The 22762-nt window shown below is 40.4% G+C and overlaps 1 long non-coding RNA gene across 1 annotated transcript; it reads right to left on the bottom strand.

Moving 5' to 3' along the window:
• Positions 1-22023: 22023 nt before the first annotated feature.
• On the bottom strand, positions 22024-22630 carry LOC147372380 (uncharacterized). Its single transcript, XR_015164037.1, has 2 exons — positions 22270-22630; positions 22024-22155 (listed from the first exon to the last, which is right to left on the bottom strand). It is a non-coding gene; the product is annotated as an uncharacterized LOC147372380 (long non-coding RNA).
• Between the last annotated feature and the right edge of the window lie 132 nt (positions 22631-22762).

Raw genomic sequence — 22762 nt, forward strand, 5'->3', positions numbered from 1 at the left:
TCTGAGGGCCTTTATCAGCAGCCTTGTATGTTCTATTCAAGACTCTCAGAACGATTGTTGGCATGATGTAGACAAATTGACGCAAATTAGTTTAGCATGGGCTATGCAAAGTTTAAGCTTGTTGAGCAACGCACGTGGACCACATAGCAACAGCTCCCAACACTATGCAAAAGGTGTTGGATGCAAAGTACTAACTACCCAGACTCTCCTCTTCCAGATTGGAAGCAGGATTTGCAAATCATTGGTAGAGGATGGGGGAGGCATTTGGGGAGTCAGGAAGCTGGCAACAGAGAGTGGAGCCCCTATACTGACCCTGAAGGCCAGTGAGGGCTGTGAAAAATATCTCCTGAAAGGGCCGCTTTCCCCTTCGAAAACCGACTGCCTGTTATTTCATGGCCACAAATCCTCAAAGAATTGGCCCCCAAAGATTAAGGGGATTCCGCCACTTTGCTCTTTACTTTGGTTCAAATATCTCAAGACAATTCCTTTGGGGCTAGTGTCACACAGACCACCTAGAGGGGCCTTCTAATTGTATTTACAGTAATTTAATTACATCAGGGAGAGCTTCAGAAGGCAGGATTTACCAAGATCGATACTATAGGTGTCACTGGCAGAGTTTTAATCTGTTAAATCAACAGAGAAATGGTAAAAATAAAGCCACTCCAGAGTCTAGAAACCACTTCATAAACTTTCTTTTTCTTTTCTTTTTATTTTTTTCAAGAAGAATGGGAGGGTGAAGGAGACATTTTCCTGGGGTCCACAGCTTTCCCACTTTTGTTCATATTATTTTATACTCCATGCACACATTAAATCCATCTGAACACACACACAGGAGTCTGGATATTATAAATGTACCACAACCAAGTATGTGTGTGTCTGAGTGTTTAAACATATCTCTGGAGAGTTATTTAAGAACTTGGTGGCAGTGGGGTTTCTGGGGAAGACACCTATGGGAATACAGGGTTGGGGTGGGAGACAGACTTACTTTTAATCTCATTCCTATTTGTTTGTTCTGCTTCTTTCAAAAATTTTTTTTACACCAAATATTTTAAATAGTTTTCAAATGAATCCATAAGGAAGTTTTTGACAAATATTAAATCACAAAATTCAGCAATCTGTATAAAATTTAGATTGTTTGGCTAACTACCTAGCCTTGGTTGGTAACTTTCCCTTGGAGCTTTAGCTTTCCTACCGGTAAAGTGTTTGGGAATGAACCAATTACCCCGGAAAGCCCCTTCCTCTCTGTGAGATTGTTAACTGGAGTCTAAAAACAGCACGTGCTGCTACTGCCATCTAGCAGTTCCACTGGGACCATGTGGGTCCAGCTTTTCCTAGGCATTTAAAAAGAAGGCTGGGGCTATTATTCAACACAAAGACACCATTGGCTATGCAGACACCCTGCAGTCCCGAAGTGCTTTCTGGAGTAGCAGAGATTTTAAACATATAAATAAATCCTTAGATACTTAAAAAATAGTTCTCTATCAAAAAACTGTTAGAACAAATTAATTCAGTAAAGTTGAAGGATATAAAATCAATATACAAAATCAGTTGTTTTTCTTTACACAAATAACTATCAGAGAAATTAAGAAAACAATCCTATTTACAATTGCATTATAAAAAATAAGATCCCTGGGATACCAAGGAGGTGAAAGACCTATATATTAAAAACTACAACACATTAACAAAAGGAACTGAGTAGACACAATTAAGTGGAAAGATTCTGCACTCATGGATTAGAATAATTAATATTGTTAAAATGGCCACACTACCCAAACAATCTATAGATTCAATGCAATCTCGATTGAAATTCCAAAGGTATTTTTCACATAAATGGAACAAACTATCCTCAAATTTGTATGGAACCATAAAAGACCCTAAATAGCCAAAGCAATCTTGAGAAAGAAAAACAAACCTGGAGGCATCATGATCCCTGATTTGAAACTATATAACAAAGCTACAGTAATTTAAAAAGTATGGTATTGGCATAAGAACCGACTCAGAGATAATGGAGCAGAAGAGAGAGCCCAGAAATAAACCCAAGCATATATAGTAAATTAACTTACAGCAAAGGAGTTAAGAATATACAATAAGGGAGGGTCTCTTCAATAAATCTGTTGGGAAAACTGGACAGCTACACACAAAAGAATAAAACAATCACTGTCTTACACTATACACAAAAATTAGCTCAAAATGGATTAACAACTTAAACGTAAGACCTGAAGCCATAAAAATCCTAGAAGGAAACATAGGCCACAAACTCTTGATATAGGTCTTGGCAATAATTTTTTTAATCTGATACCAAAACCAAAGACAACAAAAACAAAAATAAACAAGTGGGACTGCATCCAGCTAAAAAGCTTTTGCATAGTGAAAGAGAAGATCCACAAAATGAAAAGGCAGTTTACTAAATGGGAGAAAATAATTCCAAATCATACATATGATAAGGGGCTAATATGCAAAATATAAAGAACTCAAACTACTCAATAGAGAAAACAAAACCCAAGCAATCTGATTTTAAAATGAGCAGAAGATATGAATATACATTTTTCCAAAGATGACATACAGATGGCCAACAGGTACATGAAAGATGCTCAACATTATTAATCATTGTTGTTATTGGCCAACTAAGTCATGTCCAACTCTTTTGCAACCCCATGAATTATAGCATACAATGTTACTCTGTCCATGGGATTTCCCAGGCAAGAATACTAGAGTGGGTTACCATTTCCTTCTCCAGGGAATATTCCTGACCCGGGAATTGAACCCATGTCTCCTGCTTGGCAGGCAGATTCTTTACCACTGATCTGCCTATGAAGCCCTATTCATCATTAGGGAAATGTTAAGTCAAAATACAATGACCTATCTACTCCACACAAGTTAAAAAGGCTATTATCAAAAAGGTAAGAACTGACAGATGTTGGTAAGTGTGTAGAGAAAAGGGAACCCTATGCACTGTTGGTGGAAATGTAAATTGGTACAACCACCATGGAAAATGGTAGGAAGTTTCCTCAAAAAATTAAAAACAGAAGTACCATACAATCCATTTCTGGGTATTTATCTGAAGAAATTTAAAAACTAATTTGAAAAGATAGATGCATTTCCATGCTCACTGAAGCTTTATTTACAATAGCCAAGATGTGAAAACCTAAGTGTCCATCAATGAATGAATGGGTAAAGAACGTGTGAATATATGTACACATATGTATATATATGGAGAAGGCAATGGCATCCCACTCCAGAACTCTTGCCTGGAAAATCCCATGGACGGAGGAGCCTGGTGGGCTGCAGTTCATGGGGTTGCTACAAGTCGGGCACGACTGAGCGACTTCACTTTTACTTTTCACTTTCCTACATTGGAGAAGGAAATGGCAACCCACTCCAGTGTTCTTGCCTGGAGAATCCCAGGGACAGGGGAGCCTGGTGGGCTGCCGTCTATGGGGTTGCACAGAGTTGGACACGACTGAAGCGACTTAGCAGCAGCAGCATGTATATATATATATAATTAAAAAGAAGGCAATCTTTCCATCTGTGATAATATGATAATTGAGGGCACTATTCTAAGTGAGATAAGTCAGACAGAGACAGACAAATAACATATGATCTTTCACAGTATAATCTAAAAACAAAAACAGACCAAGAAACCCCACCAAAAATCAACCATATAGATACGGAGAATAGATTGGTGGCCAGAGGTGGGGAGCTGGAGGAGGAGGGTTGTAGGAGAAATGGGTGAAATGTGGGATTTTTTTTTTTAGTTTATATAAATTGAATTTAAAAAATTTTTAGATAGTTTTGAGCCTATAATATTTGACTAACTATAAAACCCTCACTGCAATTTACTAGCCTCAAGGGCCTCTATTAACAAGTATTTGTTGGGTATCAACTATGTGTGGAGTGCAACATACAGATGTGCGTGTGGTAGGAAGAGGCAGAAATTTGGTGTCCTGGAGTTCAGACACTGTGGCCCTGTAAGGACAGAGACTAAGACCTTTTGGAGGTATATTCCTGGTAAGCCATTGCCTCTCCAGAAGCTAGCATAGTACTGGCATAAATCAGTTCAGTTCAGTTCAGTTCAGTCACTCAGTCATGTCCAACTCTTTGCGACCCCATGAATTGCAGCACGCCAGGCCTCCCTGTTCATCACCAACTCCCAGAGTTCACTCAAACTCATGTTCACTCAAACTCATCATCGAGTCAGTGATGCCATCCAGCCATCTCATCCTTTGTTGTCCCCTTCTCCTCCTGCCCCCAATCCCTCCCAGCATCAGAGTCTTTTCCAATGAGTCAACTCTTTGCATGAGGTGGCCAAAGTACTGGAGTTTCAGCTTTAGCATCAGTCCTTCCAATGAACACCCAGGTTTGATTTCCTTTAGGATGGACTGGTTGGATCTCCTTGTAGTCCAAGGGACTCTCAAGAGTCTTCTCCAACACCACAGTTCAAAAGCATCAGTTCTTCGGTGCTCAACCTTCTTCACAGTCCAACTCTCACATCCATACATGACCACTGGAAAAACCATAGCCTTGACTAGATGGACCTTTGCTGGCAAAGTAATATCTCTGCTTTTTAATATGCTATCTAGGTTAGTCATAACTTTCCTTCCAAGGAGCAAGTGTCTTTTAATTTCATGGCTGCAATCACCATCTGCAGTGATTTTGGAGCCCCCCAAAATAAAGTCTGACACTGTTTCCACTGTTTCCCTATCTACTTCCCATGAAGTGATGGGGCCAGATGCCATGATCTTAATTTTCTGAATGTTGAGCTTTAAGCCAACTTTTTCACTCTCTTTCATTTTCATTAAGAGGCTTTTGAGTTCCTCTTCACTTTCTGCCATAAGGGTGGTGTCATCTGCATATCTGAGGTTATTGATATTTCTCCCGGCAATCTTGATTCCAGCTTGCGCTTCTTCCAGTCCAGCGTTTCTCATGATGTACTCTGTATAGAAGTTAAATAAGCAGGGTGACAATATACAGCCTTGACGTATTCCTTTTCCTATTTGGAACCAGGAACTTAACAAATTCTTGTTTCTGATGAATGAATGAGCTAGATTTGAATTCATATTTTCTGCTTATGAGAGCATTTTTTTCTCTGAGCCTCCATTTCCTGGCCTGTAAAATAGAAGTAATTCTTGCCCCTAATTGTGAAGGTCCAGTGATTAACAAAGGGCAATGCCCCTGTCAAATGAAAAACATTTTTTAAAGGAGATGGGATAGGGGAATCTCCATAATTCGAGATTCATCGAAACATTTATTTTGCGTGACTAAGAAATATATTCTTTACTCCCAAGGCTGGTATTTCCATTTGAGAATTAGAAAATGTTTTCCACCATGTATTCTAAGTTTACTTGATTAGCTAAAGGGGACACTGTGGAAATAGCCCACAGAGGTTGTTCTCAACATCTTTTCCCCTGACCTGCCCTTTAAGCAAATGAATAAGTTGAGTTCTTTGTTTTTACCACATATCCAGGTTTCCATATAGATAAAATTAAAATTAAACTCAGCAGTCTCTTACTTTAAAAACAGATTCTAACAAGGAAAATTGTCCAGCACAGACACAAAGACAGGCCTAATACGGTGAAGAAACCATGATATGCTGCCACCTGTTGGTGATGCATTAAATTTTAATCAAAGCTGGAGTCAAGTATTAAAATGTTAACTACAACCTAATGGATTTACATACATAGTTACAGTTAGAAGCTCATTACAGTGCCAAGGGAAAGAGATCTTTTCTCCCAAAGTAATAACAGTTGACTCTTAAGAAGCATTTATTACCAAGTGCTTACATGTATTCTCCAAATTAAATCCTCACATCCAACTTAAGCCAAGATTCTTTGATGATCCCCATGCCCGCTCCCCCTTTACAGATGAGGAAACTTATAATCATGGAGGCAATAACCTGCCCCAGATCACATGGCTGGGAAGTAACAGAGGCAGAACCCAAGTCCAGTCCTTTCTGACTCCGGGGCCTAAACATTAACATTAACATATACCCTTTGCTGGTGTATTCTTTGCTTTAATTTCCTTGTTTCTGGTTAGAAAAGTACTTAACACCTATGTAGAAGTTTTATAAATTATAATGGAAATAAAAATAACTTGCGATTCTACAACTTAAACAAAATCAATGTTAACATTTTGTACATATCTATCAAGTTTTTTAATGCTTATACTGTGTACATATTTGTACTTTTATATATAAATTTTGTCAAAACAATAGATCTCCTTTCCATTTATTTATTTATTTTCCTTTTCTTTTTAAATTCATTCAGCTATTCGATTAAATTTAGCAAATACTTACTTTGTGCCAGGTAGAGATACAGTGGATGAGATTAAAAAGCAAAAATGACATGATCACCAACCTTGTGAAGCTAATAACCTAGAAGAAATATACAAATAATCACAAAGAGATTAAACGCTCTGGAGGAAAATTGTTTCAGGAGACTAGGTGACAAGGGATGCTAGTCTACGCTGTGCAACCACAGAAGGCTTCCTTGAAGAAGCGATACTTAGAAAGGTATGGACAATTCATGCACCTCATTCCCCTACCCCCACAATCAACTTCTCAAGCAATTGGCTTCATGGAGGGGAAAACCTGCCCTCTCCATTCTCCTCCCCCTGGTCAAGGAGGCGCAGGGACGGATTGGTAAAGCCTTCCCTAAGCAGACAAAAGAGTGAGAATTAGATATTATTCTTTTCTTATTGCCAGCACCTTGATATTTGTGACCATCCCTCTCTTGTCTTTAGGGAAAATGTCTTCCCCATAAACATTGCATTTCCACTCCTACCACTAAAGGGATCTAGAGGTCTATCCCCAGTTGTTGGGACCTCTACTGGGGGAGATCTAGAGTCTACAGTTTTCAGCTGAGGTCCTAGATCCTGGGTGACAGAAGAAGGCCTGCCTAACAATTGCATGACTGATTCTCAATCCTAACAGTATGTTAAAATCAGCAGAGCTGTGGCCCTCAGCCTCAGCGGTTGTGATTTAAGCGGTCTGGGGAAGTGCCTGGGTCTCAGGTTTTGTTTTGTTTTAAGCTACCAATGTGAAAAGGAAGCTGACAACAACAGCATTTAAAACTGTTATCTGCTTCCTTCTCCCACACTCTTCTTTCTTTCCTTGGTTTCTGATGCTTCGTAGAATGTTTCATACTTGAGAGGACTTTAGTTTCCTCTCGTTTTCTTTTTCAGTTTTCTTGGCAACTTTTCTTTGTTTTTTATATTAATTTCAGATTCAATTTGTATAGATTTTTAAAAAATGGTTGATATTTTCATTGGAATCAGGTTACATTGATATATGAAGAGTTATAATCTTTTTGATGTTCAAATTGTCCTATCTTTTCCATTGAAAATCACTTTAAAGTCATTTGAATTTTTTCTAAATTAAAAAAATGGTTATAAAATATTTCAGACATACACAAAAGTGAAGAGACTAGAACAACACATTACCCTCACATACACAACATCCAGCTTTAATGATTATTAACTAATCACCAGTCTTAATATCAATAAGAAGTGTTGGGGAGGATACAGAGAAAAAAGAACCCTCATGTACTCTTGGTGGTAATGTAAATTAGTGCAGCAACTGTGGAAAACAGTTTTCAGGTTTCTCAAAAAGCTAAAAATAGAGTTACCATATGATCCAGCAATTCCACTCCTGGGCATATATCCAAAATATAGAAAACATAATTCAAAAAGATATCTGCACTCCCATGTTCAATCAGCATTATTTACAATAGACAAGACATGGAAACAACTGAAATGTTCACCAATGAATGAAGGATAAAGAAAATGTGGTATTCTAAACATGAGACCAGACAGTATAAAATGCTTAGAGGAAAATACAGGCAGAAAATTCTCTGACATAAATTGTAGCAATATTTTTTTGATTTGTCTCCCAGAATAATGAAAATAAAAACAAAAATAAATAAATGGGACCTACTTAAAAGCTTTTGGAGAAGGCAATGGCACCCCATTCCAGTACTCTTGCTTGGAAAATCCCATGGACGGAGGAGCCTGTTAGGCTGCAGTCCATGGGGTCGCTAAGAGTCGGACACGACTGAGAGACTTCACTTTCACTTTTCACTTTCATGCATTGGAGAAGGAGATGGCAGCCCACTCCAGTGTTCTTGCCTGGAGAATCCCAGGGACGGGGGAGCCTGGTGGGCTGCCGTCTATGAGGTCACACAGAGTCGGACACGACTGAAGTGACTTAGCATAGCATAGCATAGCATAGCAAAGTAAATAGTAAACAAGATGAAAAGACAACCCACAGATTGGGAGAAAATATTTGAAAATGATGTGACTGATAAGGAATTTGTCTCCAAAATTTATAAACAGTTCATGATGCATCAAAACAAAAAACCCACTCAAAAAATGGGCAGAAGACCTAAATAGACATTTCTCCAAAGAAAACATACAGATGATCAATAGGCACATGAAAAGATGTTCAACACTGCTAATTATTAAAGAAATGCAAACTAAAACTACAATGAGATATTACTCACACCAGCCAAAATGGCTATCATCAAAAACCTGAGTTCAGTTCAGCTCAGTTGCTCAGTTGTGTCCGACTCTTTGTGACCCCATGAACTGCAGCATGCCAGGCCTCCCTGTCCATCACCAACTCCCGGAGTTTACCCAAACTCATGTCCATTGAGTCGGTGAGGCCATCTAACCATCTCATCCTCTGTTGTCCCCTTCTCCTCCTGCCTTCAACCCTTCCCAACATCATGGTCTTTTCAAATGAGTCAGCTCTTCACATCAGGTGGCCAAAATATTGGAGTTTCAGCTTCAACATCAGTCCTTCCAATGAACACCCAGGATTGATTTCCTTTAGGATGGACTGGTTGGATCTCCTTGCAGTCCAAGGGACTCTCAAGAATCTTCTCCAACACCACAGTTCAAAAGCATCAATTCTTCAGCGCTCAGCTTTCTTTATAGTGCAACTCTCACATCCATCTATGACTACTGGGAAAACCATAGCCTTGACTAGACGGACCTTTGTTGACAAATAAAGAAAGCTAAGTGCCGAAAAATTGATGCTTTTGAACTGTGGTGTTGGAAAAGACTCTTGAGAGTCCCTTGGACTGTAAGGAGATCATACCAATCAATCTTAAAGGAAATCAGTCCTGAATATTTATTGGAAGGACTGATGCTGAAACTCCAATACTTTGGCTACCTGATGCAAAGAACGGACTCATTGGGAAAGACCCTGATGCTGGGAAAGATTGAAAGCAGGAGGAGAAGAGGATGAAAGAGGATGAGATGGTTGGATGGCATCACCGACTTGATGGACATGAGTTTGAGTAAGCTCTGGGAGTTGGTGATGGACAGGGAGGCCTGGCGTGCTGCAGTCCATGGGGTCTCAGACACAACTGAGTGACTGAACTGACTGAAAAAATCCACAAACAGTAAATGCTGGAGAGAGTGTGGAGAGAAGGGAACCCTCCCAAACTTTTGGTGGGAGTGTAAATTGGTACAGCCGCTATGGAGACCAGTATGGAGGTTCCTAAAAAAACTAAAACTAGAGCTACCATATGACCCTGCAATCCTACTCCTGGGCATATATTCAGAGAAAAACATGGTTTGAAAGGATACATGCACCCCAATGTTCATCACAGCACTGTTTACAATAGGCAAGACATGGAAGTAACCTAAACGTCCACTGACAGCTGCTAAGTCGCTTCAGTCGTGTCGGACTCTGTGCGACCCCATAGATGGCAGCCCACCAGGCTCCCCCGTCCCTGGGATTCTCCAGGCAAGAACACTGGAGTGGGTTGCCATTTCCTTCTCCAATGCATGAAAGTGAAAAGTGAAAGTGAAGTCTCTCAGTCGTGTCCGACTCTTAGCGACCCCATGGACTGCAGCCTACCAGGCTCCTCCGTCCATGGGGTTTTCCAGGCAAGAGTACTGGAGTGGGGTGCCATCGCCTTCTCTGGTCCACTGACAGAGGAATGGATAAAGAAGGTGTGTACATATATATGATGGAATATTACTCAGCCATTAAAAAGAATGAAATAATGCCATTTGCAGCAACATGGATGGATGTAGAGAATGTCATAGTGAGTGAAGTCAAACAGAAAAGGAGAAATATCATATGACAGCCCTTATTTATGGAATCTAAAAAGAAATGATACAAATGATCTTATTTACAAAACAGAGACTCACAGACTTAGAGAACAAACTTATGGTTGTTGGGGGAAAGGATAGTTTGGGAGTTTGGGATGGACATGTACACACTGCTATATTTAAAATGGATAACCAACAAGGACCTACTATATAGTACATGGAACTCTGCTATGCATTATGTGGTAATCTGGATGGGAGGGGGGTTTGGGAGAGAATGGATACATGTATATATATAGCTGAGTCCCTTCATTGTTCATCTGAAACTATCACAACATTGTTAATTGACTATACCCCAATACAAAATAAGAAGTTAAAAAAAAAGAAAATGTGGTATACATATACAATAGAATACTATTCAGTCAGAAAAAAAGCCATTTGCAACAGCATGGATGGACCTTAAGAACATTATGCTTAGTGAAATAGGCCAGAGAGGGAAAGAAAAATACTGAATTTCATTTATATGTGCAATCTTTAAAAAAAAAACAAAACCCTGAACTCATAGATATCGAGAATACATTGGAATGGGTAGATAAAATGGGTGACGGTGGTCAAAAGGTACAAATTTCCCATTACAAGATAAACAATTGCTGAAGATGTAATGCATCATATGACAATTATGGTTAACAATAGTATGTTGTATATTGGAAAGCTGCTAAGAGTAGACCTTAAAAGTTCCCATTACAAGAAAAAAATGTAATTATGTGTAATGATGAATGTTAACTAAACTTATTGTGGTGATCATTTTGCAATGCAATACACATGTCAAATTAATATGTTGTAAACCTAAAATTAATACAATATTATATGTCAATTATAAGTGAAAGAAAGTGATATTGCTCAGTCGTGTCTGACTCTTTGTGACCCCATGGACTGTAGCCCACCAGGCTCCTCCATCCATGGAATTCTCTAGGCAAGAGTACTGGAGTGGGTTGCTATTTCCTTCTCCAGGGGATATTCCTGACCCAGGGATCGAACCGGCTCTCCCGCATTGCAGGCAGATGCTTTACTGTCTGAGCCACTAGGGAATGAATTATAAATCAACCTAAAAATATTTGCCTTTTCTGAAAGTTTCACATAAATGAAATCATATAGTATGTAGTCTTTTCCACCTGGCTTCTTTCACAGGTGGGAAACATTACTGAAGAATGTCGAAGCAGGTCACTGATCATACATCCTAGATTCACTGGCAGAGGCAAATAGAAAGTATTGATAAAGAATTATCAGGAACAATATTGGAGTAAGGCTGATAAATTTTTGAAAATAAGGACATCAGAGTAAACTTGATAAAGAATTATGAAAAAAATGATGTGAGTAAACTCGATGTAACTACTAACACGAATTGAAAAACTGCTTCTGTTTATTAAAATTTAGATGAGGTGTAACAACTGTATCTTTAATTCTAGACTAAGTAATTTCCAGAACTGAAAATCCATTATAGATTTATGGTCATTTTTGAGTAACTTGCATGCATTGTGATTTTTTTTGCTCAATAATAAAATGATCTAATTCTATATTTATTACTTAGCATGTTCCTTTGGGTCTCAAGTTCTCATTTCTCCTACACACACAGCAACAATGGAAACAGTGATAGACTTTATTTTGGGGGGTTCCAAAATCACTGCAGATGGTGGCTGCAGCCATGAAATTAAAAGACGTTTGCTACTTGGAAGAAAAGTTATGACCAACCCTAGACAGCATATTAAAAAGCAGAGACATTACTTTGCCAACAAAGGTCCGTATATATAGTCAAAGCTTTGGTTTTCCAGTGGTCATGTATGGATAAGAGAGTTGAACTATAAAGAAAGGTGAGCACCAAAGAATTGATGCTTTTGAACTGTGGTGTTGGAGATGACTCTTGAGAGTCCCTTGGACAGCAAGGAGATCCAACCAGTCCATCCTAAAGGAAATCAGTCCTGAATATTCATTGGAAGGACTGATGTTGAAGCGTAAACTCCAATACTTTGGCCACCTGATGTGAAGAACTGACTCATTGGGAAAGACCCTGATGCTGGGAAAGACTGAAAGCAGGAGGAGAAGGGGACAACAGAGGGTGAGATGGTTGAATGGCATCACTGACTCAATGGACGTGAGTTTGAGTAAGCTCTGGGAGTTGGTGATGGACAGGGAAGCCTGGTATACTGCAGTCCATGGGGTCACAAAGAGTCAGACACGACTGGGCAACTGAACTGAACTGAACTGAAGGATATACAATCTATTCTCATTATTCCTGGTAGTTATGTTCTATAAAGTTGCTTCAAACACTGAATTAGTGAATTCTGAATTACTGTCCCAGGAGGAAATATAGAATTAAGTTCTTGCAAAATGTTATTTTCATCAACTAATCAATACATAACCTTTTGTGTGTGTGTGAGTTTCTGTTTAAAGATGCCTTATTTAAAATATATTGTCAATTCATTAAAACTGAACTCATGGCAAACAGCACTATAATTTATGCCTGAATGAAGCTTATCTAATATATGTATTTTCTCCATAAAGTGCATCACAACCTTCTCATGCTTAGGAACGTAGATAACATGCTAGTCCTATGCTTGGATGCTATTTTAAACAAAATCACAAACAAAGAGCACAAAACAGTGAAAACTATGGCAAAAAGGACACTAGTGTACAGCAAAAGTGCTGAACAAGAAGGCAGAATGTTGCCTTGTTTGACCTCAGATGGGAACATGTTTGTTGGGTGACTCAAATTTTTTGCTTTTCTGCACATGTACATGTCTTTCATGACCAAGGAGTCACTGTCTTGATCTGGAGTTGCAAATAAGTTTCAGCAAGTAAGCAAATATGGAAAACATGGAATCCATGAATAATAAGAATTAACTATACTGTTTTATTTATTCTGGACTTTCTTCATCGCTCAGCTTTCTTCACAGTCCAACTCTCACATCCATACATGACCACTGGAAAAACCATAGCCTTGACTAGACGGACCTTTGTTGGCAAAGTAATGTCTCTGCTTTTCAATATGCTATCTAGGTTAGTCATAACTTTCCTTCCAAGGAGTAAGCGTCTTTTAATTTCATGGCTGCAGTCACCATCTGCAGTGATTTTGGAGCCCCAAAAATAAAGTCTGACACTGTTTCCCCATCTATTTGCCATGAAGTGATGGGACCAGATGCCATGATCTTCATTTTCTGAATGTTGAGCTTTAAGCCAACTTTTTCACTCTCCTCTTTCACTCTCATCAAGAGGCTTTTTAGTTCCTCTTCACTTTCTGCTATAAGGGTGGTGTCATCTGCATATCTGAGGTTATTGATATTTCTCCCGGCAATCTTGATTCCAGCTTGTGCTTCTTCCAGCCTAGCGTTTCTCATGATGTACTCTGCATAGAAGTTAAATAAGCAGGGTGACAATATACAGCCTCGACGTATTCCTTTTCCTATTTGGAACCAGTCTATTGTTCTACGTCCAGTTCTAACTGTTGCTTCCTGACCTGCATATAGGTTTCCCAAGAGGCAGGTCAGCTGGTCTGGTATTCCCATCTCTTGAAGAATTTTCCACAGTTTATTGTGATCCACACAGTCAAAGGCTTTGGCATAGTCAATAAAGCAGACATAGATGTGTGAAAGCTGAGCAATGAAGAATTGATGCTTTTGAACTGTGGTGTTGGAGAAGACTCCTGAGAGTCCCTTGGACTACAAGGAGATCCACCCAGTCCATTCTGAAGGAGATCAGCCCTGGGTGTTCTTTGGAGGGAATGATGCTGAAGCTGAAACTCCAGTACTTTGGCCACCTCACGCGAAGAGTTGACTCATTGGGAAAGACTCTGATGCTGGGAGGGATTGGGGGCAGGAGGAAAAGGGGACGACAGAGGATGAGATGGCTGGATGGCATCACCAACTCGATGGACATGAGTTTGAGTGAACTCCGAGAGTTGGTGATAGACAGGGAGGCCTGATGTGCTGCAATTCATGGGGTCGCAAAGAGTCAGACACGACTGAATGACTGAACTGAACTGAACTGAACCTGGACTTTGATTCACCATGTCATACTGTCTGGTCACATCATCTTGAATTCAAATATAATCTACTCAAGGCTCAGAAATCTTGAAGGAAGAGGGGAGGGGTATAATTAAGGTACCCCAACAGAGACCAACTGAGTCAAGGGGATTGGAGATCGCAATTTTCACAAGTATAGATGCACTGAAAGGCATATCTTGCTCAGTTCTGTCACTCCTATAATCAATTCTCCTAAGAAGCAATGGGCGGTGGGACTAGTGGTCTATTTTGGGACTATTTAACTAGCACGAAGGCTCTGAAAAGCTAATTAATCTCTTGGCAAATAAGTGATTAGACCCTATGTAAGAATGTGCCCTCAAATCAAGGATGGAAAGTAGGTCAAGCAGTTACCAATGAAAAGTTTTTTCTTGGCAGTTTTAGATCTAGAAAGTGATTAATGTTGGCTCCTCTACACTTTGGTGAAAGATATATGGCTATTTCCCTCACATTCAAGGAGAGTATAAAGGACAGATTTTTAAAGTTGCCCTAAAACAGGATTTTCTCTCCAAGAACTCATTTGCCTTTGCAAATTGTTTGGTATCAGAATTTTATGTAAAGAGAAATCCACCTACCTGGGTTACAGAGAACTTGATTTAGGATGCTACTAATAGATACCCTCAGGCTTTTTATTTACCTCCATAAAAGGGATCATACACCTTAGAATGCATACAGCACTGCCTAAACCATAGTTGCACAACTGTTCCCAAACACCAAACTGAGAGGTTCTCTGATTGTAGTGCACACAAATCCCAGGCAAACTCTACTGTGTTCTGGGGTCATGTGAAAAAAGTTTACATGCTATGTCTCCCATCTCATGGTAAACATACATGCTCTTTCAATCTGACTATTCTAGACAATAAAGACCCTATGGTTCAACTTTGGATTCTACTTTTTTTTTTTTTAAAGCTCCACTTTGCCCATCTTCTCTTATCCCCATTTATCTCTCTTTCTCTTTTATTTTTTGGCCATGCCACACCAAACCAAAGGTTGAACCCAGGCAATGGCAGTGAAAGCACTGAGTCCTAACCACTGGACCACCAGGGAATTTCCCATTAACTCTTTACCATTGAAAAGGCTTATGCTTGGTGAGCTATGCTATCATTCTATGCTTTTTATTAGTGCCTTCCATGGGTCTAACATCTATACTAGATGTACATGGAAAACAGTAATCATTCTACTCTGCCTATGTATAAATATCCAGCTCAAGTTCTAGTAAAAGTAGGTACTTAATAATTATTTAAAAGATAACTTCCTCTCCCTTTCCCGTCCCAGAAGGTTTCTGCAGCCTACTTTCATATTTGTCTTTTCTGCAGCCTACTTTCATATTTATCTTTTCTGCATTCATTTAGTACTCATTTTATTACCATAGGGGTTTGCCAGGGGCTTCCTTGATGCTCAGAAGGTAAAGAATCTGCCTGCAATGTGGGAGACCTGGGTACGAGTCCTGGGTTGGGAAGATCCCCTGGAGAATGAACTGGCAACCCACTCCAGTATTCTTGCCTGGAGAATCCCATGGACAGAGGAGCCTGGTGGACCATGCGGTCTCAAAGGGTTGGACACAATTCTCTGGAGAGAATTGCAGAGCTGGAAACAGAACTAATGCCAAAGATGAACTTGAGTGACTAGATGACATGATATATATTATCCTTCAATGATCCTTTAAGTAGAGAGACAGTTCTATGGCATGTCTGATGAAATTTTGTACTCACCCAGGGAACATGGGTTTGATACCTGGGTTGGGAAGATCCCTTGCAGTAGGAAATGGCAACCCACTATAGTATTCTTGCCTGGAAAATTCTATAGACAGAGGAGCCTGGTGGGCTACAGTCCATGGGATCACAGAGACGGACATGATGGAGCATGCACGCAGCAGCAGAGAACAATGAGTAAGATTGAACTCTCTAAGTGAAATTGGAAGGTTTCCAAGTACTATGCAGTCTTCACTAAGGGCCTCTTAGGAGCCTGGAGCACTTAAGCAGAATGAAGTCTCTGGCCACCACTGCCACTAGAGAAATAGGAAATTAGAAGTTCCATCAAAAGCAGGCCTTCTGAGAACTGATGGGTGAGCCCAGGATGACTGTTTGTTTCTACTAGCCAGAGAGAAGTCTCAGTACTACAGCAAAGATTTTTACAGACTTCCGGTAGTTGAACCAAGATTATTAGCATGAACTATGAAATTAATCTCAAATTAATCCACCTGTAGCTCTGCTAGATCTCTAAATCACATGATGGGGTTACAAAGTGTATTTGCACATTTTAAATCATTCTAGTTTATTCCTTCTCATTCTCATCCCCTTTTCAGAGGTCTAAAGCAGAGCAGCTATTTATGTTCCTAAAAGATAGCACTTCATGGTAATTTCAGTAATTATAACCTCAGTTTGAAGATGCTCAATTTGCTGTTACATTTTTGTCTAATTGCTCACCCCTGTTGGTTACTTCCTGCTCTCAAATGCCCTTACCTCTACAGTACAGTACACGAACCTCATTTGTACCATAAACGTGTTCCTAAAAAACTGTAAATTAGAGTTTTTGAAATGCAATTTTATTTTCCCACAGTTCCAGAGATGCTTTATAATCATCTATGATTGATCATAAGTTGGCAGTGATTTTCAACTTCAGTTTTGTTATTCTACTATAAATCAAGTAGTTCCTCAATTGTAAAAAAAAAAAAAAAAATTCAGTGTACTATGAATTCTGTTACTCTACAAAAAAGAATAGGTTTTTTTAATAAGGTAGATTACCTATTAATAATTTATCTGATTTATTTAGAATTTAATATCTGGTGAGATACTCTGTTAATGTCTTCATATTCATGGTACTGGGCAGCCCTGCCTCATCCCAACCTTTTCCCCCTTTCAACATCTTTCCTTTTTAAAGTCAAGTTTACTGAAATATAATTTTACATAGAATACAACTGCTCTTTTTTAGTACATGGTTCTGTGTTTTGAAAGATGCACACATTGTGTAACCCACATCACACTTCAAGATATGGAACTGTTCCATCACCCCACAAAATTCCAAGCCCCTCTGCAATCAACCCCTCCCAACTCACAGGCAATGACAGATATGTTTATCCCCCCAGTAATTTTGGCTTTTCCAGAATTTCATATAAATGCAAGCAATACGTAGACTTTTTTGAGTCTACATCTCTCTTAGAATAACACACCTAAGCTCATTTAGGTTGTGTTATCAATAGTTGGTTCCTTTTATTGCTGAGTATTTTCCATTGTATATATGTACCACAATTTGCTTATCTAGTCACCAACTAAAGGGCACTTAAGATTGTTTCCAGTTTGGGGCTATTATATAGCATGTGTCCAGGTTTTTGTGTGAACATGTTTTTATTTCCCTTGGGTAAATATCTAGGCATGGGATTGCTGGGTCATATGGTAATGTATATTTAACTTTGTAAGAAACTGCCAAACTGTTTCCCGAGTGTATCACTTTGTATTCCCACCAATAAAGTCTGGGAATTCTAGTTGCTCTACATGCTCAACAGCACTTGGAATTATTTTTAAGTAGTGATACTTTTTATGGTTTTGATATGCATTTCTCCAATGACTAACAACATTGAGTGTCATTTCTTGTTGATTGTTCGGTTATACTAATATTTTGAAAATTGACTTCTTGCCTTTTACCAAATTGTAGTTCTTCATACAGTCCGGATACAGTCATTTGTCAGATACATGTTTTGCAAATATTTTCTCCTGGTTTGCTGCTTGTCCCTGCATTTTACTAAGGGTTGGTGAAAGAACAGAAGCTTTCATAAATTAAAAAAAATTTTTTTCTTTTATGGATTGTGCTTTGGGTGTTGTAGCTGGGAAAATTTTTGCCTAGCCAGAGATGGCAGACTTCCTGTTTTCTTCTAAAAATTTTATAATTTCATACTCAAATTTATAATCTATTTTGAGTTATTTTGCACGTGGTGCAAGGCATAGGTTGACACGTTGAAATTCTTTTTTCTTGCAAAATGATGTCCAATTATTCCAGTACCATTTGTCTCTTTTGACTATCTTTTGATAAAGTTCTATTAGCATAGAATCTATGTAGAATCTACTAAAAGGAAGATAACTATGGCTGGAGATGGGAGGGAAGTCCCCAATTTCTTTGACTGGTAAGAAATAGCAAGGCAGTATGCCTTCCACTCCATATATTATACATGTATGGTATATGACAACCCAGAAAGAACTGTCAAAGCTCTTTAGCAAAAGATCACCATGAACACATGTGTGGCTGAGCAAGCTAAGTTTATTACTGCAACAAGGGAGAACATAAACTATGGTAACCATGAGGTATCTCAATAAGAGTGTTAGAAATTACCTATGTTAAGATTTGGGTTTGTTGGGTGATTTGAGGAACTCTTCTCTAAACTGGATGCTGTCAGGAAGCAGGGCTAATTCTATAATTGGGTATCTTAATAAATCTTATGTAGAAAAATGAAGACTAGAACGAGGATAAAACTGATAAAGAATAGTCACATACTAATCTGATTGTTTTTAGTTTGTGTCTTCCATTTGATGGCTTAGATGTTTGTGTTTTTGTCTGTATTCAGACATGATTATGGAGTAGTCTTATTTTTGTCCTGATCCATCACACTCGTGAAATGGATTTTTCTGATGTTGATGTTCTTTGAAATAGTTTATATACAACAGAATATACCAGAGCCCAGTTGTGCCAGGTCAACTGCTAGCAACTCCAAGACCTAGGTGATAGCATCAGACCAGCTACTTGACATCAGGAACCGTCTTTCTCTTTCATGGTTAAGAACTTAGGTCCTAAAGTCAGAAAAAATCATGTTTTATTACAGTCTGCCTTTCACTAGCTGTGGGCCCTTGGGTAAATTATCTAAGTTCTTTATGCCTCAATATCCTAATATGAACATGGGGATAATAATAGTTCTTGCCTCATTGGAATGTTGGGGGTGCATGTCAGAAATTACATTAAATAAGTCTTGAAAGTGAAGCGAAAGTGTTTGTCACTCAGTCATGTCCAACTCTGTGCGACCCCATCCATGGAATTCTCCAGGCAACAATACTAGAGCAGGTTACCATTTCCTCCTCTAGGAGATCTTCCCAACCCAGGGATCAAACCTGGGTCTCCTGCATTGCAGGCAGATTTTTTCACTGTCTCAGCCACCAGGGAAGCCTAAAATAAGTCTCAGTTGTCATTATTATATCAGAGAAAAGCTTAAGAAGGATTGGGGCAGAAAAACCAAGAATAGTCCAGGTTACTGTGCCAGGAAAGTCTTCCTGGCATTCACACTGGAAAGGTCACATAGTAAGTGGTTTCTGTCATAACAAGAAAACAGAGTTGCTTTGTATCTTGTCACATGATGGGCAAACACAACAATGCATAGATCCTGCTAACCATCCAGATCATGTTTTAAAGTGACCAGATTATCTCATTTCTCCTTTAACATCTGGAAAACTAAAATATCTTGATAGTGTCACAACAATGGTCTAACTGGATCTAAGTCATTGTTTTGAAAAAAAATCAATGATTAGGCTGAAACCATAAATTATGTTTGATCCACTATAAGACATGGCTCAAAGGTAGCTTCTTCCAGGATGCTTTCCTATGTTAGTATGTCCTTTTCTGGGCCTTGTCAATAGTTATCATTCAGTCACACCACCCTGATTATTTTGTATTCAAAAAAACATTTTGTGAGGTTATTCAGTTCAGTTCAGTCGCTCAGTCGTGTCCGATTCTTTGCGACCCCATGAACTGCATCATGCCAGGTTGGATTCCCTGTTCATCACCAACTCCCGGAGTCCACCCAACCCATGTCCATTGAGTCGGTGATGCCATCCAACCGTCTCATCCTCTGTCGTCTCCTTCTCCTCCTGCCTTCAATCATTCCCAGCATCAGGGTCTTTTCCAATGAGTCAGTTCTTCGAATCAGGTGGCCAAAGTATTGGAGTTTCAGCTTCAACATCAGTCCTTCCAATGAACACCCAAGACTGATCTCCTTTAGGATGGACTGGTTGGATCTCCTTGCAGTCCAAGGGACTCTCAAGAGTCTTCTCCAACACCACAGTTCAAAAGCATCAATTCTTTGGCGCTCAGCTTTCTTCACAGTCCAACTCTCACATCCATACATGACCACTGGAAAAACCATAGCCTTGACTAGACGGACCTTTGTTGGCAAAGTAATGTCTCTGCTTTTCAATATGCTATCTAGGTTGGTCATAACTTTCCTTCCAAGGAGTAAGTGTCTTTTAATTTCATGGCTGCAGTCACCATCTGCAGTGATTTTGGAGCCCAGAATGATAAAGTCAGCCACTGTTTTCACTGTTTCCCCATCTATTTGCCATGAAGTGATACTGGATGCCATGATCTTAGTTTTCTGAATGCTGAGCTTTAAGCCAACTTTTTCACTCTCCTCTTTCACTTTCATCAAGAGGCTCTTTAGTTCTTCACTTTCTGCCATAAGGGTGGTGTCATCTGCATATCTGAGGTTATTGATATTTCTCCCAGCAATCTTGATTTCAGCTTGTGCTTCCTCCAGCCCAGCATTTCTCATGATGTATTCTGCATATAAGTTAAATAAGCAGGGTGACAATACACAGCCTTGACGTACTCCTTTGCCTATTTGGAACCAGTGTGTTGTTCCACATGCAGTTCTAATTTTTGCTTCCTGACCTGCATACAGGTTTCTCAAGAGGCAGGTCAGGTGGTCTGGTATTCCTATCTCTTTCAGAATTTTCCAGAGTTTATTGTGATCCACACAGTCAAAGGCTTTGGCATAGTCAATAAAGCAGAAATAGATGTTTTCCTGGAACTCTCTTGCTTTTTTGATGATCCAGTTGATTATTTTGTATTCAAAGAAACATTTTGTGAGGTTATTTAGGTATTTCTTAGACACACATTGATGCTTTCAAATTGTGGTGCTGGAGAAGACTCTTCAGAGCTTGGACTGCGAGGAGATTACACCAGTCAATACTAAAGGAAATCAGTCCTGAAAATTCATTGGAAGAACTGATGCTGAAGCTCCAATACTTTGGCCACCTGATGCAAAGAACTGACTCAGTGGAAAAGATCCTGATGCTGGGAATGATTGAAGGCAGGAGGAGAAGGGGACAACAGAGAATGAGATGGTTGGATGGCATCACCCACTCGAAGGACATGAGTTTGAGCAAGCTCCGGGAGTTGGTGATGGACAGGGAAGCCTGGTATGCTGCAGTCCATGGGGTCGCAAAGTGTTGTATGTGACTGAGTGACTGAACTGAACTGAAACACACATTAGTGTATTTTTTTTTTGTCTTGCTAACCAAACTGAAAAGATTTTGTACCTAGACAGGAATTCAGTTTATAAACCCCTTTCACATCCACCATCTCTTTTCTCTCTCGAAAAACCCCTGATGGACTTACTGTCATCATCATTACATAGGTGTGGAAAGAGGAAAGGAAAAGTTAAATAGATACCGTTTATCCAGTTCGGTACCCTTTCCTCCTGATAACCATCCGTGCGGTGGATGTCACGACCCTCACTGTGCAGCGCAGAGACGCCTCACCTGATCAGGAGCTTAGGTGCAGATTCTGTCCTCTCACTGCTACCCTCAACACCTTCCAGAACAGCGAGCAGGGCCTCAGCCAGAGCCGGGAGACCTCAAGGGGCGCCGCGCCAGGTGGCAGGTGGCGAGAGAGGGGCGCGAAGCCGGGTGTTCTAATTTTCAACTCACTTCCCTGGTGGCTCAGCCGGTAAAGCGCCCGCCTACAATGCGGGAGACCAGGGTGTTCAATCCCTGGGTTGGGAAGATCTCCTGGAGAAGGAAATGGCAACCCACTCCCAATATTCTTGCCTGGAAAATCCCGCTGGAAAATCCCATGAACGGAGGAGCCTGGTAGACTACAGTCCATGGGGTCACAGAGTCGGACACGACTGAGCGACTTCACTTTCACTTTTCTCTCTTCATTACTGAACACCCACTCTCTCCTGCCAATTTCCAGCTTCTGGCGAGCCCTCGGCAATGCGGTAGGTGGTGGGTGACCGCGGCGAAGCCGAGTTCTCTCATGATCAATTCTAGGGGCAGAGGAGATTTCAAATAAAAATAACAAAAATAGTGACAATAATAAATGAGCAATGTTTCTCAACAACAAAAAATAATAAACGAGCAGCGTCTCTGTCCCCTGTCACCTGTAAATAGAGGCTCACAGGGAGCCCCAAGGTGAACGGCTGAGAGCAGGCCCAGCTCACTCACTCTCCTGAGGGAAAGCAGGTAAGGGGACGTCGAGGCCCCGGGCGAAGGACTGGAGAAACTGGCAACCGTCCCATATTCCCTAGGGCGAAGGTTCGGAATTCACAACGACCGTTATCCGTGGCGGAACTGAAGTTTCGCAGGGCCGCAGGCGTTGGCAGTAGGGCCGCAGGGCCGCCGACTACACGTTCCTAGCGCTCCGCGCCCCTCGCCCGATCTGATTGGACGGCAGCGGGGAAGGGGGCGGGAGGACCAGGGGGAAGCGCGCGGAGACCAGCCGGGGGTTCTCGCGGTTGCACCCAGCGGGCGAAGGGGCGGGAGTAGGCTTGAAGCTGAGGAGCGGCGCGCGTGCGCACGTCGGGAGGCGACCAGCTGGGGGCTGCTGGGAGGGCTGGGCAGTTCGAGCAGCGGGTGGGCGTGTGCCCGGTGGGC

The sequence above is a fragment of the Bos grunniens genome, chromosome 5 (genome assembly GCF_055505025.1).
Source record: "Bos grunniens cultivar Pamir isolate PY7600 chromosome 5, Bosgru_T2T1.0, whole genome shotgun sequence".
Lineage (NCBI taxonomy): Eukaryota > Metazoa > Chordata > Mammalia > Artiodactyla > Bovidae > Bos > Bos grunniens.